The sequence below is a fragment of the Misgurnus anguillicaudatus genome, chromosome 11, assembly GCF_027580225.2.
Source record: "Misgurnus anguillicaudatus chromosome 11, ASM2758022v2, whole genome shotgun sequence".
Classification (NCBI taxonomy): domain Eukaryota; kingdom Metazoa; phylum Chordata; class Actinopteri; order Cypriniformes; family Cobitidae; genus Misgurnus; species Misgurnus anguillicaudatus.
This window is the reverse complement of record NC_073347.2, coordinates 17226505-17244072: the sequence shown is the minus strand read 5'-3', so window position 1 is coordinate 17244072 and position 17568 is coordinate 17226505. Positions and strand designations below refer to the sequence as shown.

The following is a 17568-nucleotide window of genomic DNA, read 5'->3' as shown; positions in this document are numbered from 1 at the left end:
ATAGTCACATGGATTTGTAAATATGTGTGCACAAGTAATATCTGCAAAAGTACATTCAACCATTACTGCAAAAAGCCTGAGGATCAAACTTTTGACTGGTAGAGTATATCAAATACATATTGTACCCGTGAGCCCATCCCTACTGAAAGAGAAGTTTCAAACATGACGAATACAGAATAATGAATTTACTAGACATAATGTCTGTTTAACTGGTTGTCTTGGAGGCAAACACCTGTACGAAACACAACAAAGGACAAGATTTGTTAAATTCAGTCATTAGCATGCAAACTATTAGCTCATGCTGTCTGAGCCACAGGTCTGATACAGTGAAATGTAAGTGCTTCCAAAAAATGTTGCCTTTATCAGTAAGCATATATGCTCAAAACACACTTACTGCAAACTGTTTATTTGATCTCAAACCTCTGGTGCGTCAATGCTAATTGTACCAAAGACACGGCGAGCACCTACAGACGTTTACAAAAGTGGGCAGCACGGACACTTTCTCCTGTCTGTGGCTGAAGGACGGGCATGCGAGACTACGAAAGGCAGTCAAGGTGAAGGGTGACAGTGTGCCGAGAGTTGATTCATAGGATAGTCTGTGATGACTGTTAAACAAGCCTTGTATGTATGGATGTGTCCCATGGCTAAGAGACGGAGACAGTCACTTGTAGAGCATGGATGGTTTATGTTCCCTGACAAGTCCTTCGGGAGGTGAGAAGGACACTGTGGCATCTCTCGTCTGGGTCTGTAAAGGGCCCATAAAATTCATAATTAACCTCCACATGCTGTAAACACTGCTCATGTGGAATACAGGGGTTGTATGTTTGTCTCTGTGTGTGTGTGTGTGTCAGGAGGCAGACAGTGTCCTTAAAAAAAAAACAACAGCATCAATGCTTGGCTAGTATAATAAAGATTATCAGAATAAAGCTGGTCTTTTTTGAAAAAAAAAATCATAATTTGAAGATCTAACTTATGAGAATAAGGTCATTAAAACAAAGCATTTAACATTTAATGAAAAACATGATATACATGTTAAGACACATTTTTAGCAGCCTTTTAAAGACAGTTTCAGCAGTATCAACATAAACAAGCGGCTGTCACGGTCCGCACGTAACTTCCGGTAAACTCCGCTAAGAATAGATAACAACAAGGTTCCTTAAACATAGTTTATTTATATAACAAGCAAAAAAACACACATAGATTACCTAGGAAACCAAAACATTTGGTATTTTTAATGAGGCATTTGTTCAAGAGATCAGTTTACCAACTCGTCAGACCATGAAAAAAACGAAACCAGAAGTAAGGTTCGGATCCAGACGTGTATCACGTGCGTCAGATGAAACCGTCTATAGCACCTTTATATTTAAATAGTACAATCGGCTATACAAAGGCAAAGTCCCTTAACTTCCTAAAGTGTGGTTAAGGTCTTTTGCCTTTGTAGGGCAGAAATGCATCCTAATGCCAAAGGATATAGTACAGTAGAATAAATACAATAATCCTTCAGTAATTCATTAATAAGGGTTGAATGTAACAGTTTGATTATATATAGTATTGGTTGAACTTCAGTGCTTCCAGAGTGGCTTACTGAATCAATGACACTTCCCCCGAGATCATCCTGATTTATATCCTGATTACTAAATTGAGGCTTGTGCAATAACTCAACCAATTAGCCAATAATGCAGACATGCAGTCTCATTGCTTTTATACTATCTGGACACAAAACACTAACAAACCAATAATACACACATTTCACAGATTTAAACTTTGCCATTATCTGAAAAACCTTCATTGCCTATATGCCTTCATTTTTTGTCTTGTGGTCATTTGTTTTTAAAGTACTGTGTATGATACAGCATATGCATTATGTACACAGCTCTCTGGAATGCTTGATTCTGATTGGCCAGTGGCAACATTCCGAGGTATTTTATTCCCAGATAACAACCACCTGAAACCGATAGCAGTTTAAACTTTCAATATACTGTATATTTATAAATGTAATATTTGTATGCATAATAAATAACAACTATGAGATTATTTTTACAAATGATAAAATCAAAGTCCAAGTTCACCTTGTTTGAACTTTAAAGCCTCTAAATGAATTTTTTCATGCGAAAAGTTAGTAGCCCAAAAATGCATTAGGCTACAAATAAGCTAAAGAGTATTTCAAATCAATATTTATTGTCGAATAATTCACTCATGTGGAATGTAGCCATGTAATAAGTGGGATAATGCACATCCGAATGGTTGTTTTTGCAAAAAACCCACCCAGGGTTATACAGTCCAAGTCCTAGTCACACTGTCAGGGTTTATTTTCAAATAACAGCTTGCTTGCTGTATTATCCGTTACATACTGTATACTGTGTACACCCTTTAAATCCTGTTACCCTCAAACCCCTGCAAATTATGATACCATTACAGGTATAATTAAAATGTCTTTTACAGGGGCGATTCCAGGATTTTATAAATGGGGGGCACAGGTGGGACCAAGAACCAGTCAGGGGAAGCCAATCAGAAAATTCAAATAAAAGTAAATACTGGTTTAGAAAATATTAAGCATGGTTCCCAAAATCTTGTGCAATGCCACGTGCTCTAATATAGATGGATTTAATTTTTTGTATTTTGCATGGATTAGACAACACAGTTCTGTTCCAGAAAAGTTCACTTTAAATAAATTGTCATAATTTACTCATCCTAAAGTTATTTCAAACCTGCACGAGTTTTTCTTCTGCTAAACACAAAATAAAATATTTTTAAGAATCTTAGTAGCCAGAAAGTTGATGAACCCCATTGACTGCCATGTTATTTTGTTCCCACATATGAAGTCAATGGGATCCATCAACTGATTTTGGTTACCCACATTCTTAACTGTTTTCTTTTTTGTGTTCAGCAGAAGAAAGAACAGGTTTGAAACAAGTTTAGGTATATGACCATTTAAATTAAGTGAACTATTCCTTTAAAGGCAGAGTCCACGATGTTTGAAAGCCAATGTTAATATTTGAAATCACCTAAACAAACGCACCCCTACCCCAATAGAATCTGGACCTTCTGTTGATAGACCCGCCCCACACATACGCAACCAAGGATGTCGGTTAGTAGACACGCTCCTTACTGCTGATTGGCTATAAGTGTGTTTTGGTAGTCGGCCCGTCTCCTTTTCCAAAGCGTTTTTCAAACATCGTGGACTCCGCCTTTAAGTAGGCTATATAAATTACACAGAGTTGCGTGTAGCTGGTATTAGTTAACGTTCTGACATATCAGGACCGTTTGGGAAAATATTAGCCTACTTAAAGATGTGTTTTTCTACTTTGTCTGATCTGACTTTCATTGTTGTTTATATTGTATTTTAACACAACTGAATGCTATTTTTACATATTATATGTTCTGCTGTCAGACATAAAGAAAAAGTTTTAAATAGTGACTAAACACGACCCAATAACACCTCATGTTTAATCCAACCAGCTGTTACTTTCTGTTACATTGTCGGATAAAATCACCATACATTTACATTGAAAAGCTGATACGAGGTGATTTCGGATTACCTGTGTGTCTCATGCAGGGTTGCTTTTCTCATCTGGTTGTGTTTATGAGCACTTTTAATTTTAAATGCGAGTGATAGTTTTATTGTAGATCGCGTACATAGCGCAGGCAATTCAGCGCAAATTCAAAAATATCAGAGAAAAATGTTACGTGTGCGCGGATACCGCACCATAGGGAGGGAGAGAGCTCGTGCACAGAGAACTGGTGTGTGTGGGGGGGGGGGAGGGAAACACTACTAACCTTTCGTTAATTCATGATAAACTTGATCAACCATCTTCTGTCAGTAACATCTGTTGACTGTTAACGTTTACGTGAAAAGAAAAGTACACAGAGGAACCCAGGTAGAAAACACCACCAACTTTAAATTCCTTCACTCAGTGTCATGTAAGAGAGGCACTGTCGAGGTTAAGCACGCAGCAGTGAGAAAGTGTGCGCTCGAGAGAGAGGCGCTGCTGAGCGCTTGCAACAGCAAATTAAGCCGTTTTAGCAGTTTTTTTAATGGCCGATGTGCACACACAATTTTAGAAAAAAAGCCCCTAATGTAGAACTATTGGTAAACTAAAAAAAACTGTTAAAGTTGTTTTTATGTGCTTAAACTATTTAAAAAATGCCCAACGTGCAACTTTGCAAATACTTGTCATGTGGCTGGTTTGTCAAGCACTTCTCATGGTCTAACTGATCCCACAAGCTCAATGGGGTTAATATTCATAACTCTTCCAATTATCTGTTGCCCAATGCTTGTGTTTCTTTGCCCATGCTAACCTTCTCTTTATCTTGTTCTGTTTCCAAAGTGTATTTTCTTTACAATTCTGCCCATAAGGCCAGCTCTGTACTGTTATACATAAACCTGGTGTTGAGCACATCTATTTCTCAAACTAAAGTCCAACAATGTTCTTATTCTGTATCTGGGCCTTCCACATCTTTTTCTCTCCTGCAAGAACCTACTGTCCTTTGCAAACTCTAATGTACCTCTGCATGAAATCTTCAGACAGAAGTAATTGCTTTAAACAATGATTGATTAATGAGATTAATGTAAGTCATGCCAATCTTCTGTGGCAACTTAAAGACAACCACAAAGACAATAGCCCCTTTCACACTTATTTACTGTAAAATTACAGTTATGAGATTATGTGTGAAAAGAAAGTTTTTAAAAATACCAATAAATTGGTTATATTGTGAGTTGTAACATTACCAGTAAAATACCGCTGTTACACTATATGTAAACAGAGAAAATTATAGAGAACGCACTGATGTAAGAAGTCTGCTTATGGCCAATTACAGAGCTCTGACGGAGATGGCATGATTGTTTATATGGCAGTAAGCAGTAAGCACTGCTGCTTTTTAATGCTGAATACGATAATATTATGTGGCGCTTCGTGATTTTAAGAGCAATAAAACAAAAAGTTAAAAAGTTAAGTGATCCCCCTACACATGCCAGTCAGATGTCAAAAATATTGCAACATTAGACAGATAGAAGCACTTTTCCTGAGGAATGAATAATAAAGCACAACATTTAAAAATCAATTCTTAAAGAGACAGAACACCAAAAAATAAAAATTCTGTCATCATTCAAGGAACAATGTAAGAAACGTATATCAATTAATCATAAAATGGCCCTGATATTGCCATTTAAAAAGTGGAGTTGAAGCCCTCAACTGATGTTTATGTTGTCATTTTGTGTATTGGCCACCAGTTGTGTGATTGCAGTACCAGTTTAAGCCACAAGTTTTGTGATTGCAATACCAGTTTTGGCCACAATCCCACATACTGTTCCTTTGTTCCAAACCTCTATACATTTCTTTATTCTGATGAACACAAATTAAAATATTTTGAAAAATCTTAATAGCCAAACAGATCTGGGACACCATTAACTTCAATAGTATTATGTTTTCTATTGTGGAAGTCAATGGTGCCCCACATCTGCTTTGTTACAAAAAAAAATTCAGCAGAACAAAGACATTTTTACAGTACAAGTTTGGAACAACTAGTGAGTAAATAATAACTAAATTTCTAAACTGTATTAAATTAATATGCATAAGTCTTTCTTTCCATAAATGTTACATGAGAAAATTCTAGTATCGTAGTCTGTCTTTGAGCAACATAAGGTAACTTTTCATTTTGAGAACGCTGTATTGAATCCTAGCAAAAAAGATTTTATTTAAACATCCTGTTTACATGTATGTTTTCATAGCAGCTGATCTATATTGTGCATTTATTTCATAGGATGTGGACCCAAGGCCCTTTTATAGTTCTGAAAAGAAAAACATCAAGCATTGTACCTTACCTGTATACCTTGCAACATTAAAGTATTACAACTGATTATGTATTGTATATTAATAATAATACTAATAATTTTTATCCATGTCTAAGGATTTAAGACAGAATAAAAACATGCACTATATAAAAATGCTCATTTTCCACAGAGAAACCTCAGCTTGGGTGACAATAGCACTAAAGCTTATGTCTATCAGAACCTAGTGTAAACATCCGCAATGCTTTCTTCAAAATGGTGCACAATAACTCTGTCTGATAACAGTGAGTAATTTCCGTCTGGTTTCTGGAATGGTTTTAACAGAAAAACCTGTTTACTTTCTAAGTACAAACAGAAAATGAATCTCTTTTGTCCTCATACAAAACACAAGGTGTCTCACAAAAACAGTATACTTTTTTATTCAATAACATATAAAGGAGCACAGCCAACATCTTTGTAGGGTAAGACAAGAAAATCTAACCCTTGTTATTGCACCCTAACAGGCATAATTATGGGCTGTTTGCCCTCATGCATTTTTCACAAACCCAGAAGACAAACCGAAACCTGTAGCCTTGCTTTTTATACCTACTTTAGATCTATACATTATATATTTTTTAATAAACAAGAATATGAAGCAACTACAATATGTTGATGTATTTAATAATTATTTTATGATAGTACAATATGAATTACAAAAATGTGTGATAGCAGCATTAGTTTGCAGAGATGTAGCGTGACAACATGTGCAATGCAATGCATACATTACCAGTGAAAGTAATAACATTATAGCACATTATACAAGAGTGTTTTAAAAGAAGCATTATTCAAATTAGACTAAAAGACTGTTTGCAATCTAAACATGTTTCCAATCTCAGACTAAAAAGATAAGTAATAAATAGGAATAGATTGGTACATGAGTGAAGGTGAGATAAACATCAATGTAGAGATCTATGATAAGCCTGAGAAAAAAATGACTGTGGTTTTGACTGTGACTGTGAGAGCAAAGCTAAGACCATCTACAGGGCAGAGTGATTGTCAATCAAAGAAGTTTGGTATTTGAGTTATTTAGTTTGATGGCTTTAAACAGCAAGCTTTGTCAGGAAACTCGAACGTACGTGCACAGTCGAATGCATAGCCTTGCAAAGCATAGTTTATTTGACTTGTACGTGTATGCAGACGTTCGACGCATGCGCACTGCAACAAAATGCATTGCATCTTCTGGGCTACATACTACATTCTCCTGTACATGCATGCATGGTCACAAAAATCTGTCGATGCTTGTTTTTTTTGCATCACACGCACTGTACGTGGACTCTCGCATAAAAACGGGACTATATTAAATCACATTAACTTCCTTTATGCACCCTGTACATTGCAAGTGCAGCAGATCAGTTGTCACTGTAAAAAAAGGATTCATCTTCCTTTATGTAGGGCCCATACAAACACAGCAGGCCTATCGGGGAGATTATGTAACTCTGCTGAGCTGAGCAGAATGTAAGTGATGGTCTGATCCATCTCTGTACTCACAGAACCGTTTTATAAATGGGGCAAATCCTTTTAGTCTTGGACCGTGACCAAGTCTGCAAAGAAAATGAGGCAGAAGAAAAACTAAAAACTGATTGGGAAGGAAGTGTTGTGGAATGAGTCAAAAGAAAGAGATGTGGTCAGGAATTAATAATGCAATAATGCAATGCCAACTTCTCTATGTGAGTGGGATGGAGGGGGTGCGACAAAACTTGTAGACAGAGAATTTAAATCACCCTCTGTTGACACTTCATACTGCCGTGAAGAGAAAGGCTGTGACAATTTCTTAAATGCAAATATGAATTACAATTCTGCATACTGTTCGTTAACTCAATTTAAATTCACATCCCACTCTCCAGAGGCAAAAAAGCTGTAATTACTCCCTAAAAGTCCAGCCTCTCACTTCACAAAGTGTTAAATCTTACATCAGAGCTGTCTATCGAGTCTGTGTGACAAGAGGTGATGTGTTGTGCACAAGCTGGTACCATTTAAGTCTTATGGGACACCCACTCTCCCCTGTGTCAGTGTGTGTGAAAGAAGAAGAAAGAGCGAGACACCACAGTACACATGCAGCAGTACACTTCAGTTTATCACCTCACATTGTGAGGAATCACACACACACATAGGCTACACACAACACACTACCGCTATGAGATACTTATATGCATTAATTATTGTTTTAGGGTTTTTTTCCTCTTGATTTGTCCTCACCTTTCTCAGTATAATATTGAAATACTTGTATTGCCAGCTTAAAGGATTAGTACATTTTCTTAAAAGAAAAATCCAGATAATTTAATCACCACCATGTCATCCAAAATGTTGATGTCTTTCTTTGTTCAGTCGAGAAGAAATTATGTTTTTTGAGGAAAGCATTGCAGGATTTTTCTCATTTTGATGGACTTTGATGGACACCAACAATTGACGCTTGACTCAACACGTAATAGTTTTTTTCAACGGTGTTTCAAGGGACTGTGGACAATCCCAGGCGAGGCATGGGGGTCTTATCTAGCGAAACGATTGTCATTTTTGACAAGAAAAATAAAAAATATGCTCTTTTAAACCACAACTTTCCGTCTAGGTCTGTCCCAGCGCGACCTAACGTAAATGCGTAGTGACGTAGGGAGGTCACGTGTTACATATATAAAAACGCACATTTGCGGACCATTTTAAACAATAAACTGCCACAAAGACATTAATTAGTATCAGTTGACATACAACAATGTAGGAACGGTCCTCTTTCAACACACTTGTAAACACTGGGGCGGAGTTTCGCGTTTGTCCTCTGTGACCTCTTGACGTCATGACGTATTGCGTGGGGTCACCTGGCGCATCACGACCAGATCTAGACGAGAAGTTGTGCTTTAAAAGTGTATATTTTTTATTTTTCTTGTCAAAAATGACAATCGTTTTGCTAGATAAGACACTTATGCCTCGTTTGGGATTGTTTATAGTCCTTTGAAACTCCGTTGAAAAAAAAAACTGTTACGTGTTAAGTGTTAATTGTTGGTGTCTATTAAAGTCCATTAAAATGAGAAAAATCCTGCAATGTTTTCCTCAAAAAACATATATTCTTCTCGACTGAACAAAGAAAGACATCAACATTTTGGATGACATGGTGGTGAGTAAATTATCTGGATTTTTCTTTTAAGAAAATTGAATATTCCTTTAAAGGATTAGTACATTTTCTTAAAAAAAATCCAGATAATTTACCCACCACCATGTCATCCAAAATGTTCCTGTCTTTCCTTTTTCAAGCGAGAAGAAATTATGTTTTTTGAGGAAAACATTCCAGGATTTTTCTCATTTTAATGGACTTTAATGGACCCCAACACTTAACAGTTTTAATGCAGTTTAAAAGGACTCTAAATGATCTCAAACGAGGCATAAGTGTCTTATCTAGTAAAACGATTGTCATTTTTGGCAAGAATAATAAAAAATATGCACTTACGTGACTTTTCGATGTCATTACGCAATTACGTGAGGTCGCACTGGCGCGTCACATGAACGGAGGAAGACGAGAAGTTGTGGGTTAAAAGTGCATACCCTGTACTGTTCCTGCCAAAAATGACAATCGTTTCGCTAGACAAGACCCTTATGCCTCGTTTGGGATCGTTTAGACTCATTTGAAACTGTGTTGAAACTGCGATTTTAAACTGCATTAAAACTGTTAAGTGTTGGGGTCCATTAAAGTCCATTAAAATTAGAAAAATCCTGGAATGTTTTCCTCAAAAAACATAATTTCTTCTCGACTGAACAAAGACATCAACAGCTTGGATTACATGGTGGTTGAGTAAATTATTTGGATTTTTAAGAAAATGGACTAATCCTTTAATGTACTGAAACAACTAAAGTACGTCATTAGGAGCTTGGTAAACCAAGAAACCATAAACACTGTGGCTTGGTGCCATTTCAAAACATTAAAAAACGGTTCAACTGCTAAATTAAGTTTGGGGCTTGTTTTTCATAATAATAACAGATTTGCAATTTCATTTGCAAGAACATTACATGCTTCACCTTTGAAATCCTTTTGCATGTACAAGATGAAGGATGCTAATGATGTCTTCTACTGTAAATATTGAGCTAGTCAAGCAGTGTTTCATGCTGGTTACACAATCTGGCCATAATGGGTGATTACGCTATAGGGTGGTCAGAAAATCTCAGTTCAAATTTCTCACCGCCGCAGTCACAGTCCAACAGCAGCACGTCTTTATTTCATTAACATTTGTCAAGCAATTGCCTCCTGGCTTCAAGGTTGAGTATGTCACGGCAAACAGAGGACAAGACAGTCATGCAGACACATTTGCTGCTGGTGACAACAACCCTTTTACCCTTCATTTACTGTCCGTCACACTGCTTTACACAGAAGTAAAAGTAAATCAAAATCTAAAACACAATGACTTTCATTATTAATCCTTTTAATAACCTCAAATCAATTTTTTCATTTTTTCAAGGAGGCCTAGCAAAGATATTTCTTGTACTTTCTCTCTAGAGTCATCTTTTATACCAACTACCATACATTAAGAAACAGTTTGCTTCTCTTTACTGTAACATCTCTGGTATTAGGTCAGATATCTGAACCTAAAGCCCGAAGTGTACAAAAATGGACTATACTTTAGCTTTAAGTCTGCTGTTGACCTTTCCCTGAGAATGAGGAAACCCACTGATCCTGCTCAGTCCAACAATGCTAGGCAGGAAAGGGGCTCCATCCCTCAACCAATTAAAAAGTCTTGTGGTGGGCCGCATCAATGCGAGTCCGCCTGTAAAATATGATTCAGCAGATTTACAGCTCCATCTCAACATTCCCTTAAACGAGGAGTTCGCAGAATCAATCTTTGATCAATACCAATCTCCAGCAATGGCTATGAGGCAGAATCCACCAGCATCCCTATGGAGCTTTGCTTCTGGATAATAAAGCATACAGTACAAACAGAGAGGTATAGGACAGATCAGCCTAATGCCTTTTAGATGAGATGAGACAAGATGGTAATACGAGGGGACTTTATACCGGGATAAAACCTTCAGATTTTTGGAAAGATGTTTTATTAAACTCGTCTGCTTGTGCTATTAGAGGCAGGAGGCCCAAATTGTGTTTATTATACACCATCAGCTTTTCCACAGACCATGTCTACATATCATTTAGAGAAAGTTGCAGCCCACATTTAACTCTTTCCCCGCCAGTGTTAAAAAAAATTTGTCAGCCAAGCGCCAGCATTTTTTATTAAAATGTTCTTCTTTAAATGTATTAACATACAATATATCAAATGAAAGAAAAGACACTCTGCTTTCAAAAAAAGTTTCATCCTACCTTTATTTGTTCTCTTTTAACACCTCTCTTATATGGGTAGGTTTCTTAAAAAAATTGAGCAAAAAGCTGAGATAATTGCATTTTTGTGAAGGACTTTTGATAGAGATCAGATGCAGAGCGATCTTTAAAACATCCCCGGATTTCTTTCTCTTTCACGTGAGGCGCTACTTCCGGGTTGTATAAGTTGTGGAAGTGCGCCCCCTGTTGGATTTGGGGAAAGACGGAAATTCTCGTCATTGGCAGGGAAGCGTTTTCTCTTAATTGACGAGTTATCTCGTCAATGGCGGCGAAAGAGTTAAATACTGATTATTTAAGTCAGTGTGTTGTAATAGTCGTGTTTAATAACTTGGTGGCCATTTACACTGCAGTTGAAAATCTAAAACAGCCAAACACTTTCTATATGTGACAGGTAAATTTAAAATCGACAACAGCAAAACAATAGACCAGCATGCGGTGTTGTAACAGGAAATAATGGCACAGCTGGATACACAAAACATTTAGTTGACACAAAACAACTTGAATATATTTGAATATATTACATTTTAAAGGGTGCCACTAACTTGCTTAACATCTCAGCAGTATTGTCACATTTATAGCACATTTTATTTGCAACTGCTGCAGTGTGATTATTGTAAATTTGTTGTAAAAGTAAAGCCAAAGAAAGATTTAACTATAGTGTAGTTTAAATCAAATGTAGTATGTCATCATGTGCAGATGGCATATTTTGCAATGCAATTTGTGATGCTGGAACAGAAATAAACAAACTATACTGAAACTAAACCATAACCATTCTGTACAAACAAGATAAAAACGTTTATGCACCATTACACTAGACAAAATTGAAAATAAGAATTTGAAAGTGCATTGTAAAACAAAAATACATTGACCTAATAGTTTCAGGACAGTCACAGAACCTGCAGAGTCTGAGAAGTTATTTGGAAACCTGAAGGTTGTGATGCTAACCAAACTAAAAGGTTTATATATTACAAACCAATGTAGGTTATGCCTGCTGAGAGATCTTGTGTTCAGAAATTCCGCACAAAGTCACCAGAAAAAAATGTCTATGTGTTTTTTTTTTGCCTCCTCACACCTCATCTGTTTGTCACAGTGGGACAAGTGCTGAGCTGGTTTAATTCTTTAAACATGTGCCAAAAGAAGCAAGATTCAGTTCTAAATTTAAATACGGCCGGCATTTCAAACAGACATCTCGACTGAATTTTGCAAAGTGCAGCGTAGTGCATTTTCAAGCAATGCAAGAAACTTTAAAAATAAAAGAAATACTACATATTCCAGGTCAATTCAGGCAATTGAGAACCCTGAACAATTAAGTATAGCCTGACTTATGGATTTGCTCTGGTCATTAACACAATCTTAAAGGAATATTCCATTTTCTTAAAAAAAAAATCCAGATAATTTACTCACCACCATGTCATCCAAAATGTTGATGTCTTTCTTTGTTCAGTCGAGAAGAAATTATGTTTTTTGAGGAAAACATTGCAGGATTTTTCTCATTTTAATGGACTTTAATAGAGCCCAACATTTAATACTTAACACTTAACAGTTTTTTTCAACGGAGTTTCAAAGTACTATAAACGATCCCAAACGAGGCATAAGGGTCTTATCTAGCAAAACGATTGTCATTTTTGACAAGAAAAATAAAAAATATCCGCTTTTAAACCACAACTTCTCGTCTAGATCTGGTCGTGATGCGTCATGACGTCAAGAGGTCACAGAGGACGAACGCGAAACTCCGCCCCAGTGTTTACAAATGTGTTGAAAGATGACCATTCCTACGTTGTTGTATGTCAAATGATACTAATTAATGTCTTTGTGTCAGTTTATTGTTTACAATGGTCTGCAAATTTGCGTTTCATATATGTAACACGTGACCTCCCTACGTCACTACGCATTTACGTTAGGTCACGCTGGGCCGGATCCAGACAAGAAGCCGTGGTCCAAAAGTGGACACTTTTCATTTCTCCTGTCAAAAATGACAATCGCTTCGCCAGACAAGACCCCCACGCCTCGCCTGGGATCGTCCACAGTCCCCCGAAACTCCGTTGAAAAAAACTGCCAAGTGCCGAGTTAAGTACAGTGGTGGTGTCCATTAAAGTCCACCAAAATGAGAAAAATCCTGCAATGTTTTCCTCAAAAAACATAATTTCTTCTCGACTGAACAAAGAAAGACATCAACATTTTGGATGACATGGTGTTGAGTAAATTATCTGGATTTTTCTTTTAAGAAAATGGAATATTCTTTTAAAGTAACATGAGCAATATCTATAACACAACATCCAGTTTTCCTCTAGCGTAACTGGTAGAGCATTAAAGCATTGTGTTAGCAACACAAAGTTCATAGGTTTGATCCCTATAGGGGACACAGATACGGATGAAACTGTATGGACTTACTGCACTGCAAGTGGCATTGGATGAAGGTATTTGAAAAGTTCACCATGTATCGTATCAAGTCACACAATTTCTCGCTCTCTCTTACAGGCTCACTCTTAAATGCATGCTTGCACACACACGCACCTTGCGCTTGAAACCGGCCATCCCTGCAGTGTTTAAAGTAAAAGCACAGCGAGAGAGATAAATGTAGAGCCGGTCGTGTTTGACTGCTTGTTGACTCCAGAGAGCAGCTTTCCTTTCAACAGCTCCTCGGCTGAGAGCAGAACAGGACTGATTGCAGCAGATGTTGGCACTTGAGTGGCGGAAAGCTTGAGGTAATTAGTGCTCAGTGCTAGCGATGTCTGACTTCTTCTCTTCCTTTCTGTCTCTTTCTCTCTGCAATGACCAGCATCACATCATGCAGTGCTACACAGAATACTGCAGGAATAAAATGTAACCAATTGCTAATCAGCAGAATCCAAACAAGTTCTCTTAAATATGAGGTTCTAAACTGCTGGGTCGTGACCTGAATATGGGGTGCAGGTTTGCTCTGGGGGTCGTGGACAGTATGATGCTAAATGCAAATTATAATGCAATGTACGATATTTATGTGTCATGATCCTGTCAGCCCTGTATGTCTTTTTACGTGTTTTATGTGACAGGATCATGGCAGCCCTTATTATTTTTGTCTTGTTTTGTGTGGACAGTCGCGTGGCCTGTGTTCTGTGTACCTCATGCTCTCCTGTCTTTAGTCTTGACCCTTTCCCACTTGTTTCCATGTTAATTATTCATTATTATACCATGGGGCAATGTTCCCGTGGGTGTTGATAATTTTTCTGTAAATCGCACACCTAACTTGTTAAATGTCTTAAAAATAAGCACTAGATCAATGGATTTGATAACCTTGGTATAAGTAAGGAATAATTGATGACGGGACATTGAATTATAAGAAAATAATGCACACCCAAGGTGGTTATGCGGTACGACGAGAAGTGGAGTGCCGTTCCACCGCGGGTGTGCATTATTTTCAAATAATTCAAAGGACCGGAGTCAATTATTCCACTTATACCATGGTTACCAAAAACATTGCTCTGGTGCCTATTTTTAAGACATTTGAAAAGTTAGGTGTGCGATTATCGAAAAATAATGCATACCCATGGAACATTTCTCAACCAATCAGAACACAGCATTCAACAGACCCGTGGTATAAGCGGAATAATTGACTCCGGACCTTTGAATTATTCGAAAGTAATGCACACCCGCTGTGTAACAGCACTCTGCTTCGCATCGTGCCGCATAACCACCTTTGGTGTGCATTATTTTCTGCATTTATGTGTGTGCATTTATTCCATTTATTTCTTACTTAGTTTATGCCCTACACCTGTCTGTCCTCGTTTCCTAGTTTAGTTCTCCTCTATTTAATGCCATTGTGTCTGATGTCTCGTGCTGGATCCTTATGCACCTTTTAATGCCGTTGTGTGTTCCTGTCTCATCTTGTTCTACCCCGCTATGTGTCATGTTATGTTATATTATTTGGATGATTGGCCTTGTTTTCCCCCTTAAGGGTATTTTTTGTAATTAATAAAAGTCTTTTTGGTTTTGAGCTGTCTGCAATTGGGTTCTGTCCACTCCCCCCACACATGAAATGTATGTCCAGTCTTTCTCATCCCTACACACGCAAAAAATATAGGCCTATACAAAAGCTCTCACCAGGACAGCACTACTTTAAAATGTCCTAATATGTACAGATGTGTATACTTAAAAGTTTAAACAACTCGAATTAATAAGTAATTTCAACTTTTTTGACTAGTAAAAAGTTGCTATAAATTACAAAAATAAAGATAACTTAAGTCCAATCAACTTAATTTTTTTATTATACCAACTCCTTACTAGTCAAGAAAGTTAAAATGACTTGTTAATTCAAGTTGTTTAAACTTTAAAAATCAAGTGCAACAAGGATTTTTTTACAGTGTACCTTTGAGGTACTATATGCACTTTTTAAGTTTAAAGATGTACTTTTTGAAAGGGTACCGAACAAGTGACAGCTTTTGTACTTTTTTCAATGTAAAATATACGTATTTAAAATACAGCTAAACACATTTTTTGTTCTCTTCTCCTTTCTCACTTCCTTTTCCAAAAGGTATTGTATTAAAAAAAAACATTTTTAAATTGTATAACTTTGTTTAGCACATTATTGCATGAAATAGTATGTAATGTACAGTAAAATAAATAGGATTAAATGTCTTTTACATTTGAATATGTACAAACATGGAAGTGTTTGGTGGCTTCTACACATTGAAAAAATATAAGTATGTATTAATTTGTCTAAGTTGAGGTAAGAACATAGTAAAATATTGATGTGGTGTTTTCCTTTAACACACTAAAACTATAAAACACATTAGTTTTGGGTGGTCTTGGCAGTTTAAGTACATAATTTAACTACAATTCTAAAAAATAATCCATAATGTAAAGCCATAAAATTTACAAGAAGCATGTGAAATAAAGCAAAGTGGTAGCCGTAGACAGGACAGGATTTATGAAATGAATGATCCTTTAGTTTGCTGTGTGCTAGTCTCTGTCAGTATTAGGCCTCGTCTGTGCCAAATGCTTGTCATGGCCACTGCCTTATTCTCTCAGTTGAGTGAGAGATACTAGGAGGGATTAAACTACGGCCCAGATATCCTGGACAAAAACTGCTGTGATCAGACAACTTTCCCGCTCTGTCCTACACCATCTTATGCACTCCTTGATTCAGCCAGCGAGACGGCCAACACGGATCCCCGAACAGATTAACACAGTCCATCTCCTCCATCAGTATGCAAGCAGTTTGGCTAAAAGCTTTGATTCAGTTCAGTGATCAGAGATTTGCTGTTCAGAGGACATCTGTCCCGCTCGATCGGCTTTGAGAACCCATTCCACTAAGTTTGCCCATGTGGAGGGCGGATCATAAGCACCGGCTCTCACACTCTTCTGCTTCCTGCTATGGTCCACCTGCCTGTGGAGGTTTGCGTCAGTGAAAGCTAAATTAATGGAGAAACAGAGGAAGGGCTGTTGGGTGAACTGGCTGGGTTTATGGTGGTGGTTCATTAGAAAATGCTTCAGGCAACTGCCTGGCTGAGAAGCTTGAGTATGGGGTAATTCATGACCAAGACATTCCTTCGAAAAGATTACAAACTTACAAAGCATGTTCGGTGACTTCTTTTACTCAGTCACAGTACTGCTATAGTTGCCTAATGTTGCTGGCACTGGTCTTTTGTCTCCTAAATAGGAACCCAGTGGACTGAATATATGGGTTTAGCAATTCAAACTTTCTCTGCCAAGGGATATCCCTGGTTTTGATTTGCTGCCAAAACATGGAATAAAGCATTTAGATATCATTGAACAAAAGGAAAGAGGACCGACCTTTATGTCATCCACTTAAATAATGTAATAAAAACAACACTATACAATAGTGTGGCTAGACTCTATGACAAGCAACAATATAAGGGTTACCATAAGAAAAAAAACACATAATCGCATGGTCTACGTACCTATTTTGCAATGTTGCTAACTTCATATCATTCAGATGATCTTTTAGTATGTTTAGTAATGTTTAAGTACAATCTGCTTTTACCTTTGTAACTTTTTTAATTCGCACTTTGTTTGACAGTTATATGTTTTGTAGGACGTACATCATTAGTCTGGGAGCCCCGCCCACAACATTTCAGGTCGGGAAGTTCTGGCGTCGCTCTGTTATGGCGCAACTATGCTCGACCCAAAGCTCGTCAAACTAATCAACCACATCAAAGAGAGATTGTGTTAAATCGGTTTACAACAAAGACGGCTGCCACTGTAGAATTGAGATGTGAAGAAGTCTGTTCTAGAAGATATTGACAGCACATTGATTTTAAAAGAGAAACGCGATCAAGGCATTTGTTGATCGGAAAGATGTTTTTGTAACGCCACACACTCGGTTGCTCTGATTGGTTGTAGATCCTTATTTTGGGATTACATTGTATTTTTTTATTTCAATACATCATCCATAAACATGATTTGTGAGTCCAGATTAGGAATGTCAATTTAT

General features: G+C 37.2%; 1 protein-coding gene across 3 annotated transcripts in view; it reads right to left on the bottom strand.

The window, feature by feature from the left end:
- The window catches only part of atrnl1a (attractin-like 1a), a 315774-nt gene that overhangs the window by 73540 nt on the left and 224666 nt on the right, over positions 1-17568 (bottom strand). The window lies entirely within an intron of this gene.